This window comes from Mauremys mutica, chromosome 9, assembly GCF_020497125.1.
Source record: "Mauremys mutica isolate MM-2020 ecotype Southern chromosome 9, ASM2049712v1, whole genome shotgun sequence".
In the NCBI taxonomy this organism is placed as follows: Eukaryota; Metazoa; Chordata; order Testudines; family Geoemydidae; genus Mauremys; species Mauremys mutica.
Window position 1 is genome coordinate 40,002,353 of NC_059080.1, and position 16,983 is coordinate 40,019,335.

Genomic DNA, 16,983 nt, shown 5'->3' on the forward strand with positions numbered 1-16,983 from the left:
AGTCTTTATGATGAGCTAGAATTATTCCAGCAATTTAGGGAACTCTAGGACTGAGCCACAGCTATAGTCATCTCTCAGTGGTGCAGTGCTCTGCATTCTGATTGGAAAGAGTTGGGTAACATATCAGGAAGTTTGGGATTAGGGGGTGTCCCATGGCTGTAGAAGTTCATGCGCAGAGAGTTCAGAGCAGAAGGATTCACAATAACCATGCTGAGCTCTAGTCTGAGAGGAGAGTATAGCTCAGTATAATATATTGTAATAATTTGAGATTGCTACCTGTTGACTTGTTAATAGTCAACTTTGAAATGTACTTAGCCCAAGCCAGGATTCAGTTAATACCTCTCCAACAGGAAGCAATCTGAAGCTATAAATGTCTAGGTAAATAGAACTTGCAGCTTATCTGATGCCTCGGCTATCCTTTAACATTTAATCAATTGCAAATGCTGACACCATAAGCATTATTTCTTAATTCAATAATTTGTTCAGTCTTTGCATTTGATTGTATTTATATTGCTGTTTTAGAAGTAGTTTTATCTTTTAAACTGAGTTCATATTTTTTTTAAAATACTGATACCTTTCAATTCATGGTTTTAAAACCCTTTAGCTTAATTTTGTCACTAACAATATCACAGGAAGGGCAACAGCATAGTTTGGTGGCAAATCAAATTAATCTCTTTCTGATTATGCAATATAATTTTTTCTGTGTTAATTGCTCTCCTGTGCTGCACCTTTGATTTCTTCTCACCTTACCTCCAGGCTGTGATGAGCTGCCAAAATATTAACAACCGGTTCCCTCCTCTTCACCCCACGAGGAGGTCGTGCCCCACCCCCCCACCCCAGGACTCCTGCCCCGTCCAACCCCCCATGTTCCTTGACAGCCCCCCCCAGGACCCCTGCCCCATCCACCCCCCTTCCCTGTCTCCTGACTGCCCCCTGCTGCCCCATCCAACCCCTCCTCTCATTCCTGATGGCACCCCGAGACCCCTGCCCCATCCAAACACCCCTTCCCTCTGTCCCCTGACTGTCCTTGGAATCCCTACCCCTGACTGCCTCCCACTGCCCCATCCAACCCCTGGTCCTTTCTGACTGCCCCCCCGGGACCCTTGCCCCCATTCAATCCTCCTGTTCCCTGCCCTCTGACCACCCCTACACTAATCCACCCCCCCAACTCCCCTGCCTGCTATCCAACACCTCTTCCCTGCCCCCTTACCGCGCTGCCTGGAGGTCGGGGACGGGCCCAGGGGCCAGGCCGGAGCTCCGCCGCCCAGCTGAGATCGGGGCCTGGCCGGAGCCGCGCCGCCTGGCTGGCCGGGACCAGGGCCGGGCCGGAGCCATGCCGGCTGGGCTCAGGGGCAGGCCAGAGCCATGCCAGCCGGGCCCGGGCTGCAATCAGAGCTGGGGCTGGACACGCGCCAGCCGGGATTGGGGTCAGGGTCGGGGGCCAGGCCAGAGCTGTGTGGTACCTGGAGCCCTCCTCCCGCTCTCACCCCCACCCCCCCTGCCCCAGCTCACCTGCAGGAAGCCACTGCTTCCTTCTCAGCCCTCCCAGGCTTCCCGCGCAAACAGCTGATTTGCGGGAAGCCAGGGAGGGGGAGGAGAAGCCGGGGGAGCGTTCAGGGTAGGAGGCAGAGGCGGAGTGAGGTGAGCTGGGGCCGGGGGAAGGACAAGGAGCTGCTGGAGCTTTTATTAAATTTAAAAGCCCTTTTCGAACCAGGTGTCCCTTGTGGGACAACCGGTTCTAAAAGGGCTTCTAAATTTAACAACCAATTCCCACGAACCGGTGGGAACTGGCTCCAGCTCACCACTGCCTCCAGGCCTGGACAACAAAGGGACATCTTCCAGAAGCCTATGCATGACACTTCTGTGAACTGCAGAGGGAACGAGCGCTCTTGATGAGAGCAGCTCCAGGAAGAAAACAGGTGCTGCCAGAGCTAGCATTGGTGTTTCTGTATGGCATGCAATTCCTTCCAAGAGCAAGAGACTATTGCTCAATTGCAGGGGATTGGGCAAGAAATTGAATATTGCCACTCTCTACAGCCTAGCCTGATGTCAGAACTGCACTGATGGCCAGGCCTGGCGTTGGGGGCATTGTGTTGCTGGATGCATAGTCATCTAGAGCAGATGTAAAATTCAGAACTCCTCTCTGCCAAGTCATGAAAAAAGTAATGAGTGCCACTAGAAAAGCAGCAGAGATGATCCCTCCATCCTGGCTACAGCCCATCTTCTTTCATTACATTTTGCTTCCAGAAATTCTCAGCTTTTCAATTGCATGTGAAATTCTTCCCTTCCTGGCCTAAAGATATGTGGTGTTTTACTGGGAAATGTTAAATAGTCCTCTCTCTGTGTGTGTAACTCTATATATTTACACAAGCAGTTCTAAAGTGCTTTGAAGTACTGGAAGCTCAAAAAAGTTCTGGCTGAATTAAGGGGATTTCTCAGTTTTTGTTGTACTGTGGAGAACCAATGAGAATATTTTCAAAGTCCAATGACAAGGTTTTCTGGGGCAATGCATCCTTACTTCTGCAGGTTCTCTTTCTTGCTGATCCTTTTCTTGCTTTCTTTTCTTCCTGTGATCTGGAAAGCATAGACAGATTAACTCCTGCGTAGTGCTTTATATAAGCATCAAACCCAGTGGAAGGAAAAAATGTTACACAGAGAAAGTCACTGGAGACTCTGTGGTGTGAGAGTGAAACTAGAACCCTTCATAAAAACGGGATCTGAGAGTGGTTCTCTGATCCAAATTCCAGGAGACTATTGTCTTGCCGCAATACTAGAGAAAATAGGAAGATCTGCAAAATATTTTTGTAAAGAAGAAGTATGGCTGAAGTGATTAGTTTTTGGCATTTTGGTGTAATCAAAATCATACCTGCCTGTGTCTCCCTTATTATTTCCCTGTTCCAGTAAAATGAAATCTATATGCTTTGAAGTTAAAGGATTTATATTATCATACACACATGTATCAGCAGCTCTGGCAATAAGATTATTTTGTGCTGGAAGGGGTCCAACCTCTCCCATCACAACAGGATCATCGTCAATCTCTCCTAGTCCCTCCAAAAGGAAATGATAACCAACAGCATCGGCGCACCATGTAATTGTTACCAATCTCTTTTTTCCTCCATCCATCTGCTTTTCTGCCTCCCCTCCACCCCAGCCACCAGAGAAAACAGATCTCAGAGCCCCTCCTCCATACTGGAGGATGCTGGGGTCCGCCAGCACCAGGGCACATATAGATCCTTCAAGAGCCACCCAGTTCCCGAGATATAGGTTCTCAGTGTTCCGAATGTGTAATTACATTTTGTTAAAAATCCACTGAGGGTAGCAACACCATATGCACCTGGGAAGTGAGTTTGCTGCAAGGAAGTCCAGGAAGGTGGATTTCAGAATGTAAGCAGTGCGATACTTATCGTGATTGGTGAGGTTTTTTTAATTATATGAACTTAATTATAATTATAAAAAAGAATAATATAACAACATTATAATTATACAGCTGGGCACTATCAATATTTAACCTGCAGCCAGCAGCTGCCCTTGAAGTTCACTGTAAACAGGTTTCACCTGTATTAAAAATGTTAAGGGAGGCCCCATACAGGCTCATTTGCCCTGGGCCCCGCACCCTGCTAGGGATGGCCCTGCCTTCAGGTGGTAGGGGAGAATTGTCCTGACACATCACTGCATATGGCTGTCATAAGCAATCCTATGCAGGCCTCTTTGCAAGCCCTGTTGTAGAAGGCTGGAAAGGGACAGGGCTGGAGATGGGAAAGAATGTGCTGTAGGGTCCCTATAACATTGAGTGCTATGGAGATTCTCAGTTGCTGTGGGCTGTGGGAGGAACTTGAAATCTCTATTTTGCACCAGATATGAAATTCAACTGTACAAAAACTAGCACTGAGTCTGTATATAACTACGTACCCTTTTTAAAAAAGGGGGGGGGCATCTTTGCAGGAAACTACACAGTATAAATTTTAATCCGTGCAGGATGGGGGCTTACTTTGGAGATGCTGGACATGCTATATAAGGAAGATGGCAAACAACACAAGTAGAATCACTCCCCCAGGAACTGCAGTATCCAGAATGACCCAGTGCACTTGGAGAGAGAAAAGAAATAATAAAATGCTGCCATATTCGATTGACACAACTGAATGTCGATGGAGATAGTTTTTTTTCTTCTCTTTGTACGTAGGATCATTCCTGCTTCCTGTACAATTGCAAAAGCCTTTGAAACCTGATTCTTGAGGTGAGTCTCAGCTCTTGAGACTTCAGTAAAGCCAGTAGCAACAGGAGTCAACCAATCTGCAATGGTTTATTGAGTTTTGTAACATGTTATGCAATGTTAAGCTCTCTGTACACATGCTTTATTTGTTTAATGTTTTAAGGCAATGCAGAAATGGGAAAACGTTACTAAACAGCAGCCAGGAAGGGGGAAAGGTACAAAGTGCACTTCATGTGCTGCCAAATACTAGCAGCTGCTCAGGAGGCGTGGGGGCCTTGCCCACATCACAGTCCTGCTGGCTATGGAATTCTGCAGGCACGCTAGCCAGCTGCACCGCTTATTGCTGGGTCAGTTTTGTGTCTGGCTCCTTGTAAGATGTGCTAGGTGAGGGCGGGAGAAAAATGTCCTTGTACCTTCTTCTCCCTCTAGCTCATGGACAGTCCTCAACATATGGGATACATTTGCACTCTGAGCTGGAGGTGTGATTCCCAGCTCGAGGAGACAGACCTGCACGAGCTCTCATCGCGCTACCATGCTAGAAATAGCAGTGTAGCCATGGCAGAGGCAAGTCGGCCTGAGTACTTACCTACCATCTCTGATGGGCACGTGGAAGTCTATTACCTTCAACAAGTAGGGCACAGTGTTAAGCTCATATGAGGACAATTGGTATTGGGAAAAAAACAGGCCTAAGGCCACTAACTGGGGGGAGTCTGGTTGTCACGCTTCAGACCAAATGTGCCAACAAAGCCCAGCATTTCAAGAAATGTATCATATAACCAATGATAATTGCTACAATACATTACAACTACACCACTCACTCTGAGACTCATAGACGTGTAGGGCTGGAAGAGGTCTTGAGATCCTCTTGTCCATCTGCCCGCACTGAGGCAGGAGTAATTACACCTCGGCCATCCCGGATGGATGTTTGTCTAACTTTTTCTTAAATGTCACAGATATATAGGTACATACATAAGTAACCTATTACTTACTTGTTTTCTTTTTAAACATCCCAAGGTGTTGGGGACAAATTGCCAAGACCACACTTATGAGAAGTGTTACCATGATCACCAACATGAGGAAGATCATATACAATACAAGGGCTGTGGAGAAACCTGTGGAGAAATGGGGAATGAAATTAGAATGGCTGTACCTATAATTAGGCTCTGCTCCTGCAAATCACTCTGCCTGGGCAGACCCCTGCAACCACAAGGAGTCTCCTTGGAGGTCTGCCAAGATGGAGTAAGCAGCAGGATTGGGTCTTAGTTACAATGACAAAAGGGCTCTTTTGGATAATTCTGTTTCATTGTGGTTTAATAACTGCCAGCCAAAACATGTTAAACTGGAGTTAAGGATGAGAAAATGTATCAATAATAAACATCCCATCCTCAAAAGCATTATAGACCCAAGAGATTCCTACTTAGCTAGATGTAAAATATCCAAATATGATAAGACATGGAAATGTACAGTTATGGCACCCAAACAACCTTAATTGCACCCAGCAGGGATGCCAAAAGAGAAAAAAGTGGGGGTAAAAAACACTATCTATAAAAACATGTTAAAGCTAATGAGGGAGCACTGGAACCAAAGTTCCTTGTTATTAATTGTGTGGCATGACCACAGTTCAGGTTGAGGGAATGGGGATGCCAAGTGGGTGAGGTAGTATGGAAGGGTCAGAGAGGCCCCAGTTGACAAAAGAATTACTCAAGAACTTCCCCTATTGTTTGACAATGTCATGTGTTCCACTGGAAGATATCTGTCGTGGGAGCACAGAGGGAGATCCCTTAGGTACCTAGGGCCAATGCTAGGGCTTGGAGTAGCCTCCTTTTGAAAAGAGCTCTGTGTTCAGTTAGGAGCCAGTGCAGACCCGGAGCGCTAAGTAGTCATGTTTGCACTCACCTGTGTCCTATGCAGATGGGTTGCTACATTTTGTACGAGCTAGAACTTTTTTGGAGAGTTTGGTTTCTTTCCTAGATATAATGATTTGCAATAATTAAGCCTGGAGATCATGAATGCATGGATCTCTGTGACCAGGTCTCTGTCTTGGAAGTCCTGTGGCCTGAAGCTCTGAAGAGACGGGAACTCACTTCTACTGTCTATTGCTGAACAGGGGAAAGAGCAGTCCAGAGCTGCTTGAGAATGCCAGGTGGTCTGAGGATCCATAGGGGAGAGAGCTCTCCGCTGACATCTGTTGGTAAGCTGTGGAAAATGACTGAATAGTTCAGGCCTCATTTACATTTTTGGTATGTGAAGGTTTAGGCAATGTTATTCAAAATTCAGTAATTTTTTATTATTTTTTGTGGGGGAGAATAATAAAAAGTTGTTGGGTAACGAAAGGGCAAGAGAACAGCACCAAATGTCCCTGGGGTGACAGGTCACCCTGACCAATACAGCAATCTGGCACAGTTGAGTAGCAGAGCCTAGAAAAAGTCAAAGAAAGAGGTTTTTATTTTCTGGTATGAGTGCACTCCAGGTGGTAGGAAATCTGTTCAGGGTCTTATATGCCACTGATCCCTCTCTGAAGAGTTTGTGGAGAGGCGACTTTGCTGTGCAGCTGCTACATTGTGACCTGAAGTAGCACGGAGGTGGTTTTTGGTGAAGCTGTAAAGGACAGCAGCAGCATAAGGGGGAAAACTGAGTGATGTCTACCGAGAATTATTAGAGCTGAAATCACCACAGCTACATTATATCTTGGGGGCCCCAGAGCAGACCTGCCAGCATTTCATTTAGGGGCTGGAGATGGATAAACTCTGGCCTTCACTAACTCTAGACAACAAACAGTGAGCGGGGGTGCAGTGGAAGAGAGGGGGTGGACTGGCTATTGAAGGAGCATTGCCTGTTTGGGTGTTTAGATCACAAGTGAAACTGACTCTGAAGACTATTACCAAAGACACTGTTGTGCTGGGGGGTGAGTGGGTGGGAGTTTTATTTAGTAGTTATATAGAGAAACATTTGTGGTTTATTTTGCTAGTTTCCCCCAGGGTGATTCTGTGTCTCTTTTTCCACTTCTAATACAATGTTCCTTGCTTCATGCACAGACTCAGTGCTTGTGAGTGGGGAATTATTGCCCCAGGGGATGTATTTAGTTTTCCCAGGTTTTCATGGAGAGGGGGCTTGAGCTGGTGGTGTCTGATAATTGCTAAAGGAACTACCAGCTAGCTGAACCTGACTCTTGCTGCTTCCAACAAAACCTGTCAGATGGGTGGCAGTCTGCTAGAACAGGGCACAGCCTTCTAGCCAGGTGCAGATAGAAATGGTGTCTTTGTTGCTGTGGGTATTTGGGTGTTCAACAGCACTGAGTCCAAGAGGATCCCGAGGCTATGGACTGCCTTAACATTCTGGGGGCACATACTCTCAACATCAGGGATAGTTATGAAGGAAGGAAGCTATTCAGAGCACTTCCTTCTTTCTACCAGCATCACCTCAGACATGCTGGTCTTCAGTACTTGCCTGCTGGTTTTCATCCAGGTGCTTATTTGGCTAACTAAGCATTGAGATTACTGGCAGAGGGTCCTGTTTGCATTTGATATGAAGCAATTATAGACCTGGGTGTTTGCAAATTGCTGACCCTGCAGCCTGTGTTGCATTATTTGGTCCCTTATATGTTGAATAATAAGGAGAGGATGGAGTGCACCTTGTGTAGGCAAGGGACAAGTAGGTGCCATAACAACCCTTGGGGAGGTCTGATGCGACCCTGAGTTCTCATCAGGGGCGGCTCTAGGAATCCGGCCGCCCCAAGCACGGCGGCATGCCGCAGGGGGCGCGCTGCCGGTCGCTGGTCCCGCGGCTCCGGGGGACCTCTTGCAGACATGCCTGCGGGGGGTCCGCTGGTCCCGCGGCTCCGGTGGAGCTTCCGCAGGCATGCCTGCGGGAGGTCCACCCAAGCCGCAGGACCAGCAGACCCTCCGCAGTCATGCCTGCGGGAGGTCCGCTGGTCCCGCGGCTCCGGCGGACCTTCCGCAGGCATGCCTGCGGAAGGTCCGCCAGAGCCGCCTGCTGCCCTGCCGGCAAAATGCCGCCCCAAGCGCGCGCTTGGCGTGCTGGGGTCTGGAGCCGGCCCTGGTTCTCATGGTGCAGTGGGACCATAGTCATTGCTGCACCATTTAAGAGGGTGCAACTGGCTAGTTTTACTGGGTAGCACAGAATCAGGAATGTCATTTCAGAAAAATTCAGTGGAGGGAAGTAAAATTGTGTCAGCATATCGAATATTATGTGAGATTATTTTACATCCTGCAAGGTCTGGGGGTGAGAGCATGTAGACTCATGAAAATTCTGGGTGGAGGCAACTGCCCTCCTTGCCCTTGGCAAATAATTCTCCTGCACAAAATAGGGAGCTATAGCTCCATATCCTCCCAGGGGCACTAGTAGAAAATAGTCCTTGTACACAGGAGAGCGTAGGGCCTGCAGTATCCTGAACTTCATGTGTGAGAGGTGGGACGTTCTGCAGGGAACAACCACATCTGGCCCTGAAGCATTAATCTGGGCTGGGGAAGCAGTTTTGTATTAGATTAGCTTGTTTGTCTGTCTGGCCACTAGGTCTTTGACGGTTACTTCATGGGTGGCCACCTCCAGCTTTTATAGTTTGTTCATAGCTTAATGCTTTTAATAATGAAGTGCTCTGGGTTACAATTTTTAGATAAATCGATGTTAAAAATGGCTTGGTTGTTCCCAAAGTGCCAATGAATCCATCAACAACACCAACTCAAAGCGGCACCAGACCCTGTCACAACAACAGATGCAAAACTTGCAGACATGTATCCACTACTACAATGATCAACATCCTCCATAACACCTTTCAAGATCTATGGATCCTACACATACCTATCACAAGATGTGGTGTGCCTCATTCAGTGCACTAAATGCCCCGCTAGCTACTATGTGGGTGAAATGAGGCAATCGCTATACTCTCAAATTAATTCACAAAGGAAAATGATAAAAGACAAAAACACCCTATCACACTTGTTATAAAGTGATCCTACTATATCTGACCTATCAGTCCTGATCCTCAAAGGAAACCAGCACAACACTCTTAAAAGATGAGCCTGAGAGCTTAACTTCATAACTTTGCTAGACATTAAAAATCACGGTCTTAATGGACACTGGGTTGAAGGTTTATTACAACAATCTGTAATCCACTAACCTCCCCCCCCCCGCCTTTTTTGTTTTGTCCTGTGACTGAAGGTGTGTTAACTGGTCACTTCACCTTGAATGGTCCTTTAGAATATGTATTATTTCTTTGATTTTGTATTTAGCTGTGATACTCTGAGTACCTCTCCTAGACCTGAGAAAGAGCTCTCTGTAGCTCAAAAGCTTCTCTCTCACCAATAGAGTTGGTCCAATAAAAGATACGACCTCATCCTCCTTGTCGCTCTAATGAACCCATCACTCAGTCAGTGGAGGGATCTAAAAAAGAACATTTAGTTTCTTAAACAAACTAGCAAACCCAACTTGCTGACTTTGTTACTTGTTTCCAGAGTCTGTACTGTGTTCCTGAAAGATGATCAAATCACTGATATGATTCTAGCCTAGGGGGGCTAGGAAGAAAGGCTGGAGAAGGTGATTGAAGATAAGCGGTGGACAGCCATTAGGCACCAACACCACCCAGAACCTACACTAACACCAACAACTGAAAGGAGACCAAAGTATTACAGCCCACAGGAGACTAGACTTTTATGTGCCACAGGCAGAGAATAGAAAGGACAGAGTTGCACCAGTACCTAAGGCCCCCACAATGACAGGGAAATGATTGTGAGGTATATTCAGATAATCCTGGCAAGTGACCTGCACCCACATGCTGCAGAAGAAAGCTAAAACCCCTCAAGCTCACTGCCAATCCTACCCAGGGAAGAATTCTTTCCAGAGCCACACCTACGGCGATCAGTTAGAGCAGGGGTCCCCAACCCCCGGTCCGCGGCCTCTTAGAAACCGGGCCGCGAACCGACCCAGTGGAGCTTCCGCAGCCATGCCTGCGGGAGGTCCAGCTGAGCCGCGGGACGAGCGCTCCCTCCGCAGTCGTGCCTGCGGGAGGTCCGCTGCTCCCGGGACTCAGCTGGAGCTTCCGCAGGCCCGCCTGCGGAAGCTCCACTGGAGCCGGTGGACCTCCCGCAGGCCTGCCTGCGGAAGCTCCAGCTGAGCCCCGGGAGCAGCGGACCTCCCGCAGGCACGACTGCGGAGGGAGCGCTCGTCCCGCGGCTCAGCTGGACCTCCCGCAGGCATGCCTGCGGAGGGTCCGGCAAACGAAACCGGTCCCTGGACCTAAAAAGGTTGGGGACCCCTGAGTTAGAGCACATGGACATGAACCAGTCAGCCAAACACCTAAGAAAGAGAATGCTTGGTGCCACTTCAATGTCTCATCTCCAGCTGTGACCATCCCTAAGGCTTCAGTGAAGGAGTTTAAAAAATCCTCCCAAAATATATTAGGGGGTCCCTTCCTGACCCTTGCCAATGCTGGCTCAAACCCTGAAGCATGAGCTTTAGCTACAACAATATATAAACCAAAGAGAACCCCAGGACTGCCAAGCCCTGTCCCCTATCATCACATACAACTCTGTTATACAACTGCACACAAAAATTTGTCCAGCTCTCTCTCCAAACTAATTAAATTGTCTGGTCCCACAACTCCTAGTGGAAGGCTGTTCCAGAACTTCACCCCTGATGGTTAAAAACCTTCTTCTAATTTCCAGACTGAATTTGTTCACAGCCATTTTATATCAATTTGTTCTTGTGCCAGCATTGTCCTTTAGCTTAAATATCTCTTCACTCCACTCCCTTAGTATTTACCCTCCTAATGAATTCATACAGAGGAATGTTATCCCCCTCTGCCTTCTTATTGCTAGACTAAACAATCCAAGCTCTTCCAGTCTCCTCTCATAAAATATGCCCTCCATGCTCCTGATCATCCTAGTAGCTCATCTCTGCACCTGTCCCAGTTTAAATTAATCTTCCATGGACATGAATGAGTAGAACTGCACACAGAATTCCAGGTAAGGTCTTACCAGGCATTTAAACTTCTGTCTCTACTGGAATGCCTCACCTCATGCATTCTAGGATCACATTTGTCTTTTTCAGAGCTGCATCACACTGGTGACTCATAGTCATCCTGTGATCAACCCACACACTCAGGTCTCTCCTCTTTAAGTTTTTCTTCTACCTCAGATGTGGTAATTTCCATTTCTAAACATGTATTCCCATCAGCCATACTGTCTTCATGCACATGTTCCATATTATTATCCTAATTGAATACCAAGGCAAAATATTCATTTAGTTTTTGGATTATATTTAGATTATTTTTCATCTCCTTCCCAGCCACACTGCACAGTGGCCAAACTTCATCCTTCCTTATCTATTTTCATTTATATAACTAAAAAACCTCTTCATATTTATTTTAGTTTCTTTGACTAGGGCAAATTCATCTTGACTTTTAGCAATTCTCAGTTATTCCTACATTTTCTAACCTTCACAATGTAGCTTTCTTTGCTGATCACCTCCTTTTTTTCATTCCCTACAGGCTTTCTGACTTGGGATGCACATTTAATAGCCTTTTTGTAGCTGAGTTGAAGAAATTTCAAACTGCCTCTATATTTAAGTCCTTGCACTCTTCAATCCAGCAGAATATTTTAGCTAATTCCCTTAACTTCCCAAAGTCTGCCATTTTGAAATCAGAGATAAACAGATAATGCATGTTCCAAAGGTGAATCAAACACTTTTGATCCAAAATTCCACTGCCAGGTTTAGTGCACTTGTTAACATTGGGTATAAATTGCACAGATAGAACAACTAATACTCAAGTGTTTTTATACTTAGATCGTAAGTTTTTCAAGGCAGGGACTGTCTCTTTGTACAAGGCCTAGGACAATGGGGCCCTTATCCATGGTCAGAGATCTACATGTTACTGTAATCCAAAATACAGATCTAAACACAGATCTAAACCAGATGCTCAGTACTTTAGAGGAAGCATAATTTTATTTTCACTTCTAAATTGTGGACGTAATATTGAAGGAAGGAAAAGGACAAATTGCCCAGGAGGCTGATGCTTTCTATACATAAAACAACGTATCAACATTCCATTGTTAAAGAACACAACTATAAAGTGACCATGGGTCAGATAACATTTCAGTTGCACAGTAATCGAATACAATGCAACTTCGCAGCACAAAACTTTAAACATACATACAATTCCCTTCTCATGTGCGGCAACAACATGAATTACTACCGTTTAGGGTTGCCAACTTTCTACTTGCACAGAACCAAACAACCCTGCCCTGCCTTGCTTTGCCCCTTTTCCGAGGCCCCGCCCCAGTCCCACCCCTTCTCTGAGGCTCCACCCCTGCTCACTCCATCTCACCCCCCATCAGTTGATCTCCCCAGCCTCACTCACTCACTCATTTTCACCAGACTGGCTCAGGAGGTTGGGGTGCAGGAAGGGGTGAGGAATGCGGGCTCCGGGATGGGGCCAGAAATGAGGAGTTCTGGGTGAGGGAGGGGGCTCTGGCCTGAGGCAGTGGGTTGGGATGTGAGAGGGGATGAAGGTTCCAGCTGGGGGTGCGGACTCTGGGGTGGGGCCGATTATAAGGGGTTTGGGCTGTAGGTGAGGGCTCCAGGCTGGGAGGTGGAGCTGAAGGGTTCAGAGTATGGGAGGGGGCTCTGGGATGAGGCAGGGGGAGGGTGTACAGGCTCTGGGCTGGGGGTACAGGTTCCAGGGGGGGCATAAATGAGGGGTTCAGGTTATGGGAGGGGGTTCGGACTGCGGTAGAGGCTTGGGGTGTGGGGTGGGTGAGGGCTCCTACTGGGAGTGCAGGCTCCAGTGTGGAGATGGGGATAAGGGATTTGGGGTATAGGACGAGGCTCCAGGCTGAGGCTGAGGGGTTCAGAGTGCAGGAAGGGGCTCTGGGCTGGTGTAGAGGGTTGGAGTGTAGGGGTGTATGAGGGCTCCAGTTGGGGGTGCAGGTTGGGGATGGGGCTGAGGGGGTTGGGGTGCAGGAAGGGGATCTGCAATGGGGCTGAGGGGTTCAGAGGGTGGGAGGTGGAGCAGGGCTGGGCCAGGGGATTGGGCGTAGGAGGGGGTGAACTCCCAAAAGCAGAGGCATGTTTCCCCTCTGGCTCTTACGCAGAAGTGTGGCCAGGCAGCTCTGCACGCTGCCTCATCTTCAGGTGCTGCCCCCGCAGCTCCCATTGGCCAGGAACCACAGAGCCGGCACTTGGGGTGGGGGCAGGGTGTGGAGCCTCCTGGCTGCCCCTACTGGTAGGAGGCAGACAGGGGACATGCTGCTGCTCCTGGGAGCTGCACAGAGCCATGGCAGGCAGGGACTCTTAATGGCCTGTTCAGTGGTGCTGACTGGAGCCTCCAGGGTCCCTTATTGACCTGTCATTCTGGTCAAAATCCGGATACCTGGCAACCCCACCACCATTGCACTACACAACTTTTCAGTGATTTAGTTCAACACACTCCTGTCATAATCACTGAACATCTAGATTAAATTCTCAAACAGTAACTAAGCTTCTAACAGTGTGGTAACAGAGAGAACTATACTTACTTCCTAAAATAGTTCCCCACCCAAAAAACAGCAAAAGCGCTATATTTCTTCCTATATAGCTCAGTCACCATGGCTATCCATCCTCAGCTGTCTAACAATTATAGCTGAATATGCTGCAAGGGTCCTGGTCATTTCAAGAGACCCTAAACTATTAAACCCCGGTGTGCAGAGCAGAGCTGGTTCATCTGTTTGCTACAAAGAACATTAGTTAAGAATATGACCTCCATTTTGGTTAGCAAATCATATGTGAACGGTTCCTGATTTCTGCATATTCATTATTTGTAAGTATTCACCAAATAGTTTCTGTGAAAAATTTTCAGCCTATTGATTACTTCAAATTGTTCAATTAGTATATCTGGCATTCAGCATGGGTGTTGTATGAGTGGTTGCCTAAGTTGCATGGTATTGTTGCTTTTCTCTGACTTGATTGAAAGGTTTTAAAATTAACTTCTGCAACAGGTTTTTGGATGAATAATCATGGGGACTAAATTTTGGGAAACTCCTGGCACCTGCAAGCATTGTCGGAAATTCCCAGCAGTCAACTTAACTAAATAGTTGCAAGTGGTGGATAACAGGATCTCACAAATCACAATGAACTGAACTAGGCAAAGCAATTTGCTAATCAGTGTGTTTGTTTTTTATGTCTTTCGGTTTAAGAATTTGACCAAGTTTGCACCTAGTGCACTCAGTAGACACTTGAAACTGGAGAGAATGTTTGCTTCAGAAAATATTAAGTTTAGTCAACAAATATGTTTCTTTACTTTAAAAGAGAGAATAAAAAAATAAGAGCAAAAAAGTCATTGTAAACTCTCTGCTTGAGCTGATTTCATACACATATACCCGTATTCTATTCTGGAGAGCCGACCCATTACCACATTTGCTCTGTCTACTAGCTGCTACTTGTGTGTGGGCTGAATTTGTGGCATCTTTTATTACCAGAACATATTTGCTGCTGCTGCTTTGAACTGCTCTCTGCATGTTAGTCACCTTCAGGCTGCTGCCCCAGAACTTGTATCTGTGTAGCTGAATTTACTGCTTTGTACAACTGTTATTACATACAGAAATGTGAGGGGGTTCTAAAGGTACATTTCAGGGGCGCATGGTGGATGTTAACTCTACACAAAATGATTAGATCAGAATGAGAGGAATTGACAGAGAAATGGAAGTCTCATTTTCATTCTCCCCTTTGCTCACTGAAAGCAGCCCTATTTCACTGGCCTAGTCCCTTGCTGGGAAAGAAGGCTCAGCCAGGTAGCAATCTGAAGTATGAGACAATATGGCCCAGAATGAAATTGTGATTATTTTCATGAAGTGTCACAGATTGTTGGGTGCATTTTCCACACAGCCCAAACTGACATCCAACTAGCTGGCCTCGGCATGGGATAAGACAGGAAAATGTGACAGAACATGAGTTCTGAAACTCTTAACTATGATAGCTTGGAGTTAATCCTTTTGTTGTCCTCAGTGCTATTTATTGCAATATTACAAATGTAATATGTTCAGAGGGAGAGAATATCCATTATCCTCCCTTCACGTGCCTCTTCATCACAGCCTTGTCTACAGTACATTACTTGTAATGCTCAGTGAGTGCAGCCCCACCAGTGGTAGCAACAATGGACGCTACAGCGTCAACGATATGCTGGCATTTTTACCACATTCTCTGAGCAGGTCTAGATAACATAATTGGGAAAAAATGCATGTGCCATCTCCAAACCATCCACTCCTCGGCTATTGCCACCACCAGTCAGTCTGCATCTGTTGGGAATAATTATGGGTAAGACAAAAACTCAAATGCAGACACAACCTTGATGTGAACTAGTGGGGGGATAAAACCAATTCTTCCACCACTACTAGCCTTGGGCTTTGCTATGCCTGGTGGGATATTTGGAGGTTTAAGTTTATATTCTGCTCTCAGAACTCTGGAGGAATGCCATGGAAGTAAATGGAATTACTCCAGAGTATGTAAGAACAGAACTGGACCTGAATCTGTTACTGCAATAATAATGTAGGTTTGTGTGTTGGATAATAGAATACGTCTCTGTGGGCCCCAGCACGATGTAATACAAGTGCATTGTGTAAAAGAACAGTCTTGTCATGTAGCTATGTCCACTGGCCATGGCAGTGACAAAGATTGGGTTAGGTGATAAGAGGACTCTCTCTCTGTTTCAAACACCTGGTGGTCACAGTTCAGTGAAAACACAAAAAGAGAAAGCCCCATCTTGTCTCAGTCTCAAGACCAGTGAAGCAGGAAGCTGGAGTTGCTTTAGCTAAAGCAGGGTTATCATTGTGGTTAGCATGAGCTCTTGAAGGGCTGTGTGTCTGAGTGAGGGGGCAAACCTGTTGTCGACAGAGGGTTGTCTCATATATACAGAATTCCACAGGAAATATTTACTGTGTTTAATATGCAGTACCATGAATTATATTTAAATTGTTGTGTTCCCTATGTCCTTTCTGGTGATATGGAGGTTCCCCTTGGGACAGTAAGAAGGCTCTGTGCATGGGTTGATGTTGCATCATTCATTCACCCCATGCAACTAAGAATTTTTGCTTGAGTCTTGAAGTAACTAGGCCAAATTCCACTGTCAGTTAGAACTTGCAAGCTTGTTGAAACCTGTAGGGCAGCATTCGTTAACTGACAGCAGAATTTGCTCCTCTAATTGAACCTGGTCAGTTCCATTTAGAAATGATGTCTCCTTCTCTTTCATCTCAGTTTCATGTCATCTGATATTACTAATTCTAGACACCAATGGCCAAGGAAAATTACAAACAGGGTTTCAGCTCCATGTGCATGGATGGACAGAATATTCATGACCTTCTCCCAAAAGTGCTCTCACATTTGTACATTCTTACTGTATTTATTGGAAGCAGGACTTGTAGAAATTCTTATCTGATTTGTTTTTCCTCCAAGAATCTATGAAAACTGGAAATAGAATTATGACATCATGGGTACCTATGAAGTGTAACCAGGTAGAGAGAGAAAGTGATTTTTATTCCAGACTATTTAAAACTTTGTTTTACTCTTGCATATATTAAATGCAAATGCCCTGCCACAGCTTAAGAAAGAGTCTCTTTGTTAGAGAACACTGCCTCTTCAGAGAAGATTTGAAAAGTGTTATGGTTGATCTCCTCTCAGAGATAGCTATGCAATACAGCGTTTGAGCTCAGTGGGTGTGGAATTATGAGCAAAGGGCGATATTCTGCTCTGTTACCCCAATGTAAATCCATTGACTTCAGTGGAGTTAC

At 46.3% G+C, this 16,983-nt stretch overlaps 1 long non-coding RNA gene across 1 annotated transcript in view; it reads right to left on the bottom strand.

Annotated features, from left to right (window-relative positions):
• Positions 1-2,164: 2,164 nt before the first annotated feature.
• LOC123377050 overlaps positions 2,165-16,983 on the bottom strand; it is a 28,481-nt gene continuing 13,662 nt past the window's right edge. Inside the window, exons 2-3 of the long non-coding RNA XR_006582054.1 lie at positions 5,200-5,322; positions 2,165-2,574 (exon numbers count right to left, since the gene is read on the bottom strand). This is a non-coding gene — a long non-coding RNA (uncharacterized LOC123377050). The remainder of the gene's footprint in view (positions 2,575-5,199; positions 5,323-16,983) is intronic.